This window comes from Tursiops truncatus, chromosome 5 (genome assembly GCF_011762595.2).
Source record: "Tursiops truncatus isolate mTurTru1 chromosome 5, mTurTru1.mat.Y, whole genome shotgun sequence".
NCBI lineage: Eukaryota > Metazoa > Chordata > Mammalia > Artiodactyla > Delphinidae > Tursiops > Tursiops truncatus.
The window spans coordinates 49,307,739-49,317,322 of record NC_047038.1 but is presented as its reverse complement, the minus strand read 5'-3'; the positions used below and the strand labels follow the sequence as shown (position 1 = coordinate 49,317,322).

At 38.2% G+C, this 9,584-nt stretch overlaps 1 pseudogene; it reads right to left on the bottom strand.

Moving 5' to 3' along the window:
• Positions 1 to 466: 466 nt before the first annotated feature.
• LOC101326621 (cytosolic beta-glucosidase-like) overlaps positions 467 to 9,584 on the bottom strand; it is a 146,762-nt pseudogene continuing 137,644 nt past the window's right edge.

Genomic DNA, 9,584 nt, shown 5'->3' with positions numbered 1-9,584 from the left:
AAAGTTATGGAACACATGCCAATGGACCTACAAAAGCAAAGAATAGCTTATGTAAATAGAAAAAAATAGGCTCATAAACAAGTATTTTTATAATAAGTGTTCTGCTGTTAGAGTTGCAAATCATGAGCACACTGTGTTTATAAATTTTGCATTACTTTTTCTAGAAAAATTCTAAGGATTTAAATCAAAGTTTCCAAGTCCATCTGATTTCTTAATATAAAAATCAATTGCAGTGGTTTTCTATTCTATTTTTTTAAAAAGCTTCATTGATCAAATACAAATAGAGTAAAAGTCATCATTAAATACATCCCCAGACATTATATATTCAGACTTCATGATCACGGATCAGCTGGTAGGACCTATTTATTACAAAGGCAACTTGAGGAGTCTGAAGGATCTACCAAAGCAGATTTCCTTTCCGAGAGCAGAGGCCCCTTCTCCAGGTGAAATTGCCCAGCCACCCTTCCTACAGAGGTCCCTCCAGGCCATTGTTTCAGATAATCTTAGCATACTCCTTGGCTGACATGTGAGGCACTTGGGGTCTTGCTGGATCTTCAAAATCAACGTGGAAGAGACCAAACCGGCTGCTGCACCCATGCCTCCACTCAAGTTATCCAGAAAAGACCAAGCACAATATATTTGAAGACTGACTTTATCAAGTTGGATAGCTAAAATTACAAAATCAAAAAATTACCATTTCCCCAAAGGTTTTATGAGAACACAAAATCATTGATGACCAGTGTGGATGGGTGTCTTTCTCCTGCAGATGATCACAGTGGGAACAGAAGAAGCCTTGTCTCAATCCCCTTTTTATTTTATTTTATTTTATTTTGCGGTATGCGGGCCTCTCACTGTTGTGGCCTCTCCCGTTGCGGAGCACAGGCTCCGGATGCGCAGGCTCAGCGGCCATGGCTCACTGGCCTAGCCGCTCCGCGGCATGTGGGATCTTCCCAGACCGGGGCACGAACCCGTGTCGCCTGCATCGGCAGGCGGACTCTCAACCACTGCGCCACCAGGGAAGCCCCTCAATCCCCTTTTTAAATTTCCTGTTTTAACCAAGCAAGGGCTTCATTCAAGAAGTTAATTTACATGCCTTTTTATTTGTTGCCCCCCCCCCCTTCTTTAGATTGAGGAGCTCTTTAATCTCTGAATTTCATCCAAGGTCCAAGAATATAATAGGCCCCAATTAATTTTTATTAAAATTGTAAATAAATGAATAAATAAATTATGACACTAAAAAAAGAAGTTAAATTACATAATTCTAAATATTTAGTTATTCATTCATTTTGACATTCATTTTTTCATTGTCTTTTACTCAGTACACATCTTTTCAACACCTACTATTCTTCAGACACGAAGAAACACACACACACAGAGTTTCTCCCTAATACCTTAGAAATGTATTCAGTAAAAATACTACCCAGATTCTAAATACAACTTCAAGATAATCTAGAAAGCCCATTGGTAAATTAGAAAAAAGTGATAGCAGCACAGCTGAGGAAGACCCAGTACTTACCTTGTGACCAAACTGAGGTATATCTTATAATTGTGGAAATAGAATCTCCAAAATGAAAAGGAGCAGCACAGGGTTCTGGCTGTGCCTTTATCCTAGACTGAGCAGGCACAGAAATGCCACAGCATCTTCTCTGCCCCACATCTAAACTCAGAGTAGTGCTTAAGCCCTAAGAGACAAAGCACTAGACCACCTCCCCTCCAAATGCACATATGCACAAACACAATATTCTATATAATTTCATCTGTGGATGCCCCAGACACCATCCGTGGACTCCATATTAAGACGCCAAAGTGTGGAGAATTCTTTAAGTAGTTTTACACTGATTTCTTTCTTTTAGTCAGGGAATTGAGCTCATTTTTTAATTAGCATTTTAAGTTTGGCAAAACCTTTAGGTTGTGTGAATCTTTGCATTGAGCATTTTCTTTTTTTAAAACCATAGCAAGTAAACCTTATCTATGGGATGTACTTAAATCTGTTTCATGGTGCAGAAATTAAATTCAAAGGCAAGTTTTCTTTATAAGGTAGACATAATCCTAAATAAGTTAGGTGAAAATGAACATTTATATAATAAATCAAATTTTAATTTTACTGGGGCTTTCTTTCAATGTAAATGACTCTTCTAGCTTCAGCAAACCAAGATCCACTTTTTAATTTTTTCTGTTATAACTCTGTATTTTTCAGGTCTCTCAAAACTATACCCATATACTATTACACGTGTTGATTGCCAAATCTTAGAATTTTTTTTAACTATGGATAGTCCATAGACAAATGGAAGTTTTTTTTTACTATGGATATTCTGTAGACAAATGGAATGTTTTTTATTAGTGTGGATATTCTATAGAAAAATGGAATTATTATTATTATTTTTTACTATGGATAGTCCATTGACAAAGGTTTTCTGACAGGTTAATTGATGCATAACCCCTCTACCTTTGTGCATGGAGGCATACAAAGTGCTTTACTTAGAGAATGCCCTGTGAATGGCCTCAAGGCAGGAATTAAACCAAACTGGATTGACTCTTTTTAAATAAAGTATTATTGGAAAATGAAATATATACCATTCAAGCACATCAAGCTTTACAAGAGTTAAACCACTTACTAGGTATGCCTTCTCCTCCCACTTGACCACCTTGTCACATGTCTCCTCCCCTCTCTTGTCAACCACAATCTGCAAAATACAAATATTTTTAAATAATCTTTTTAAATTTAATTTCTGGAAGGAATATATCTAAGAATGAAAATGACTAAAACCAAATACCAGGCCATAAAATGGCAATCTTTTTTGACTGCCTTATAATTCAATGTGGGGACACGTGAAAATCTGCATATCTTCTTTCTCATTTGCAGAACTACTTCTCAACAAGGCAGTCTGCCAGGTATAAAGCCAGACAGTTTCTGAAAACATGCACAGTGCCACCAATCATGTACAAAAAGATTGATTCATGTGCTAAACCAGGAGATAAAAACAATGCCCTGCCTGCTTGGAAGGGAGCAAAAAGGAAATCCTGACAATTTCACTGTTAACTGCCAGGAGTTCCGCAGCAGGTACTAAACGGCCTGAGTGACACTGGTGGATGTCTCTGCATTTTCATTGCAGGAACACTCAAGTAGAGAATTACCTGGTTAGGGCTGAAGAGCTAGCCTGCTGGAATCCTTCTGATGGTGCTACCACTGGTAAAAATTACAAAACCGTATCGGAACCTGCATGCTTCTCCTGTTCCTACCTCCTCAAGAACAGAAAGAGACCATCATCATATTTCTTGTCACCATGATTTATGGGGTCCCAAATCTTAGTAGGGAAAAAACATTTCTGTGAATTCACTCTCTTTCTTTAAGCAGAGTTGCAGGCAAAGTAAACCCAGACTGACAGGAACTGCAGATGGGTACAAAGTACATGGGGATGAATACGATACCCATACCGGGGTCAGAGTTTGGTTTTGGAATAAAAGGCCAGTAGGAAAGATCTCACAGTCAGCAGGTTGAATTTAAAGATGCAAGGAGAAAAATATCTAAGATTTGTTAATATATTATCGCCTTCAGCTGTTCTCATTATAAGAAATCTATGCCAGTGTTGTACTATACACACACACATACACACACACATACTTATGCATGTACACATACACTTACTGCCCTGTGTTGGCCAAACTGAAAAGGTTGAGGAAACAGTCCTTCACCAGACTGTTCTCACTGCTGACACCAACTTCAAGTTCAAGGGGTTCCCCAAACCATGCTCAGTTTCAATAATTTGCTAGAAGAACTCTCAGAACTCACAGAAACCTCTTATAGTCACAGTTATGGTGTATTACAGCAAAGGATACATAATAATATAAGCCAAAGGAAAAGACACATAGGTCAGAAATTGATATCTTCAAACATAAAGTTTACATTGTCTTTTTCCCTAGGAGTCAGGACAAGTTGTCCTCCTGGTGTTGACATGTGACAACACACACACAGTATCGCCAACCAGAGAAGGTCACCTGAGCTTCGGTGTCCAGTTTTTATAGGGACTTTGTTACATTGGCATGACTGATTGATTGCCCATGTGGATGTCTCAATCCCCAGGTCAAGTGACACCGTGTGACCCAGAGTCCCTCACTCAGTCACATGATTGGTCTTCCTAATGTGACTGGCACTCACCCTAAACAAGGACATTCATCAGGTTGTAATAGATTTTTTTCTCCCAGAAGCTAAGGGCAAAGGCCAATCCATGCTTTGGGCAAAACCAAACTCTTTACTACACACACACATATGAACACACATTTCAGAAACACCTTATTTCATGGTATTGGGCAAATTCCTCTCAATTTACTGACTTAACGAGGTATCGTGATTATGCCTCTGTCTATCATGTTAGAAAGGGCTAGAAATCGGGCACTCAGCATCAGTGGGATTTATTTCCACACAGTTTATAAACATAGATAATCTGTGTTTTCAAGATTGCCTAGAACGTATGTAAGACATCCATGAATGTGACATAACTATGAAGCTATAAAACATACCACTAATCCACAGACCCAAGCTGCCAGGACACGAAACAGTGGAAAGGTCCAGGACAGTGTAAAAGGCAGCACCTCACAAAAAAAAAAAAGAGAGAGAGAGAGATAAAGCACCAAGAATGGATAAGAAGAAAAATTATAGGCCCTTAAGTTATGACCCTGGGGGTGAGTTGGACACCAGGCAGGGCCTGGGAGTGACCTGACTGCGAGACTACTTTCCTCCTGAGACATCTCTGTGCTGCTCCTTTTAAAGGCATTTCGTGGTTGAGTAGAAACATGTTTTCATCAGACCATTTTAGGTTCAACTGTTTTGTGCCCAAGAGAATAAATCTAAACTTCTCATCCAGAGAAAGGCAACAGTCAGGCCTTCAAGTTCAGGTCACTGCAGATATTTACCAAGACAGTTCACTTATTCATTGAACAAATGTTCATTAACTGTCTCCTATGTGCTGGGTACTGTTCTGGCTCTGAGGTTACAGCATAAGAGCTGTGTGGCTGACAAGGTCTTGGTGCTCTGGCCTGGTATCAGGCCTGAGCCTCTGAGGTGGGAGAGCCAAGTTCCAGACTTTGTACCACCAGAGACCTCCGGGCCCCAAGTAATATCAATCAGCAAGAGCTCTGCCAGAGATCTTCGTCTCAGTGGTAAGACCCAGATCCACCCAACCAACAAGAAGCTCCAGTGCTGGACGCCCCATGCCGAACAACTAGCAAGACAGGAACACAATCCCACCCATTAGCAGAGAGACTGCCTAAAATCATACTAAGTTCAAAGACACCCCCAAAACACACCACTGGACATGGCCCTGCCCACCAGAAAGACAAGATCCAGGCCCCAACCACCAGAACACAGGCACCAGTCCTCTCCACCAGGAAGGCTACACAAGCCAGTGAACCAACTTCACCCACAGGGGGCAGACAAAAAAAAAAAAATGGGAACTACGAATGTGCAGCCTGGAAAAAGGAGACCCCAAACACAATAAGTTCAACAAAATGAGAAGACAAAGAAATATGTAGCAGATGAAGGAACAAAGTAAAAACCCACCACATCAAACAAACGAAGAGGAAATAGGCAGTCTACCTGAAAAAGAATTCAGAGTAATGATAGTAAAGATGATCCAAAATCTCAGAAACACAATGAAGAAAATAAAGAAACGGTTAACAAGGACCTAGAAGAACTAAAGAGCAAACAAACAATGATGAAGAACACAATTACTGAAATTAAAAATTCTCTAGAAGGACTCAATAGTAGAATATCTGAGGTAGTAGAATGGATAAGTGACCTGGAAGATAAAATAGTGGAAATAACTACCACAGAGCAGAATAAAGAAAAAAAAATGAAAAGAATTGAGGACAGTCCTGGAGACCTCTGGGACAACATTAAACACACCAACATTCAAATTATAAGGGTCCCATAAGAGGAAGAGAAAAAGAAAGGGTCTGAGAAAATATTTGAAGAGGTTACAGTCAAAAGCTTCCCTAACATGGGAAAGGAAATAGTCAATCAAGTCCAGGAAGTGCAGAGAGTCCCATAAAGGATAAATCCAAGGAGAAACATGCCAAAATATATATTAATCAAACTTTCAAAAATTGAATACAAAGAATAAATATTAAAAGCAGCAAGGGAAAAGCAACAAATAACATACAACGGAATCAGCATAAGGTTAACAGCTAATCTTTCAGCAGAAACTCTGCAAGCCAGAAAGGAGTGGCAGGACATATTTAAAGTGATAAAAGGGAATAACCTACCACCAAGATTACTCTACCCACCAAGGATCTCATTCAGATTTGGCAGAGAAACTAAAACCTTTACAGACAAGCAAAACTTAAGAGAATTAAGCACCACCAAACCAGCTTTACAATAAATGCTAAAGAAATTTCTCTAGGCAGGAAACACAAGAGAAGGAAAAGACCTACAATAACAAACCCAAAACAATTAAGAAATGGTAATAGGAAAATACATATAGATAGCTACCTTAAATGTAAATGCATTAAACGCTCCAACCAAAAGACATAGACTGGCCAAATGGTTACAAAAAAAGACCTGTACATATGCTGTCTACAGGAGACCCAATTCAGACCTAGGGACACATACAGACTGAAAGTGAGGGGATGGAAAAAGATATTCCATGTAAATGGAAATTAAAAGAAAGCTGGATTAGCAATCCTCATATCAGACAAGATAAATTTCAAAATAAAGACTATTACAAGAGACAAAGAGGACACTACATAATGATCAAGTGATCAATCCAAGAAGAAGATATAACAATTATAAATATTTTTGCACCCAACATAGGAGCACCTCAATACATAAGGCAAATGCTAACAGCCATGAAAGGGGAAATCGACAGTAACACAATAATAGTAGGGGATTTTAACACCCCATTTTCACTAATGGACAGATCATCCAAAATTAAAATAATTTTATTATTTTAATAAAATTATAATAAGATTTAAATGACACATTAAACAAGATGGACTTAATTGATATTTATAGGACATTCCATCCAAAAACAACAGAATACACATTCTTCTCAAGTGCTCATGGAATATTCTCCAGGATAGATCATATCCTGGGTCACAAATCAAACCTTGGTAAATTTAAGAAAATTGAAATTGTATCAAGTATTTTTTCTGACCACAATATGAGACGAGATATCAAATACAGGAAAACAGCTGTAAAAAATACAAACAGATGGGGACTAAACAATACACTACTAAATAACTAAGAAATCACTGAAGAAATCAAAGAGAAAATCAAAAAATACCTAGAAACAAATGAGAATGAAAACACAATGACCCAAAACCTATGGGATGCAGCAAAGGCAGTTCTAAGAGGGAAGTTTATAGCAATACAATCCTACCTCAAAAAACAAGCAAATCTCAAATAAACAACCTAACCTTACATCTTAAGCAATTAGAGAAAGAAGAACAAAAAAATCCCAAAGTTAGCAGAAGGAAAGAAGTCATAAAAATCAGATCAGGAATAAATGAAAAACAAATGAAGGAAACAAAAACAAAGATCAATAAAACTACAAGCTGGTTCTTTAAGAAGATAAACAAACTTGATAAACCATTAGCGAGACTCATAAAGAAAAAAAGGGAGAAGACTCAAATCAACAGAATTAGAAATGAAAAAGGAGAAGTAACAACTGACACTGCAGAAACACAAAGGATCATGAGAGACTACTACAAGCAATTATATGCCAATAAAATGGACAACCTGGAAGAAATGGACAAATTCGTAGAAAAGCACAACCTTCTGAAACTGAACCAGGAAGAAATAGAAAATATTAACAGACCAATCACTGAAAATGAAACTGTGATTAAGAATCTTTCAACAGGGCTTTCCTGGTGGCGCAGTGGTGGAGAATCCGCCTGCCGATGCAGGGGACACGGCTTCATGCCCCGGTCCGGGAGGATCCCACATGCTGTGGAGTGGCTGGGCCCATGAGCCATGGCTGCTGAGCCTGCGCGTCTGGAGCCTGTGCTCAGCAACGGGACAGGCCACAACAGTGAGAGGCCTGCGTAACGAAAAAAAAAAAATCTTCCAACAAACAAAAGCCCAGGACCAGATGGCTTAACAGGTGAATTCTGTCAAACATTTAGAGAAGAGCTAACACCTATCCTTCTCAAAGTCTTCCAAAATATAGTAGACAGAGGAACACTCCCAAACTCATTCTACAAGGCTACCATCACCCTGATACCAAAACCAGACAAAGATACCGTAAAAAAAAAAGTTACAGTCCAATATCACTGATGAACATACATGCAAAAATCCTGAACAAAATATGAGCAAACAGAATCCAACAGCACATTAAAACGATCACACACCATGATCTAGTGGTTTACGCCAGGAATGCAAGGATTCTTCAATACATGCAAATCAATATGATACAGCATATTAACAAATTGAAGGAGAAAAACCATATGATCATCTCAATAGATGCAGTAAAACCTTTTGACAAAATTCAACACCCATTTATGCTAAAAACTCTCCAGAAAGTGGGCAGAGAGGGAAACTACCTCACCATAATAAAGGCCATATATGACAAACCCACAGCCAACATCATTCTCAAAGGTGAAAAATTGAAAGCATTTCTACTAAGATCAGGAACAAGACAAGGTTTTACACTCTCACCACTATTATTCAACATTGTTTTGGAAGTTTTAGCCACAGCAATCAGAGAAGAAAAAGAAATAAAAGGAATTCAAATTGGAAAAGAAGAAGTAAAGCTGTCACTGTTTGCAGATGACGTGATACTATACACAGAGAATCCTAAAGATGCTACCAGAAAACTACTAGAGCTAATCAATGAAATTAGCAGAGTAGCAGGACACAAAACTAATGCACAGAAATCTCTTGCATTCCTATACACTAATGATGAAAAATCTGAAAGAGAAATTAAGGAAACAATCCCATTTACCATTGAAACAAAAAAGAATAAAATATCTAGGAATAAACCTACCTAAGGAGAAAAAAGACCTGTTTGCAGAAAACTATAAGACACTGATGAAAGAAATTAAAGATGATACAAACAGATGAAGAGGCATACAACGTTCTTGGATTGGAAGAATCAACATTGTGAAAATGACTATACTACCCAAAGAAATCTACAGATTCAATGCAATCCCTATCAAACTACCAATGGCAGTTTTCACAAAACTAGAACAAAACATTTCACAATTTGTGGAAACACAAAAGACCCCAAATAGCTAAAGCAATCTTGAGAAAGAAAAACAGAGCTGGAGGAATCAGGCACCCTGACTTCAGACTTTACTACAAAGCTACAGTAATCAAGACAGTATGGTGCTGGCACAAAAACAGAAATATAGATCAATGGAACAGGATAGAAAGCCCAGAGATAAACCCACACACATATGGTCACCTTATCTTTGTTAAAGGAGGCAAGAATATACAATGAAGAAAAGACAGACTCTTCAATAAGTGGTGCTGGGAAAACTGGACAGCTACATGTAAAAGAATGAAATTAAAACACTCCCTAACACCATATACAAAAATAAACTCAAAATGGATTAAAGACCTAAATGTAACACCAGACAGTATAAAA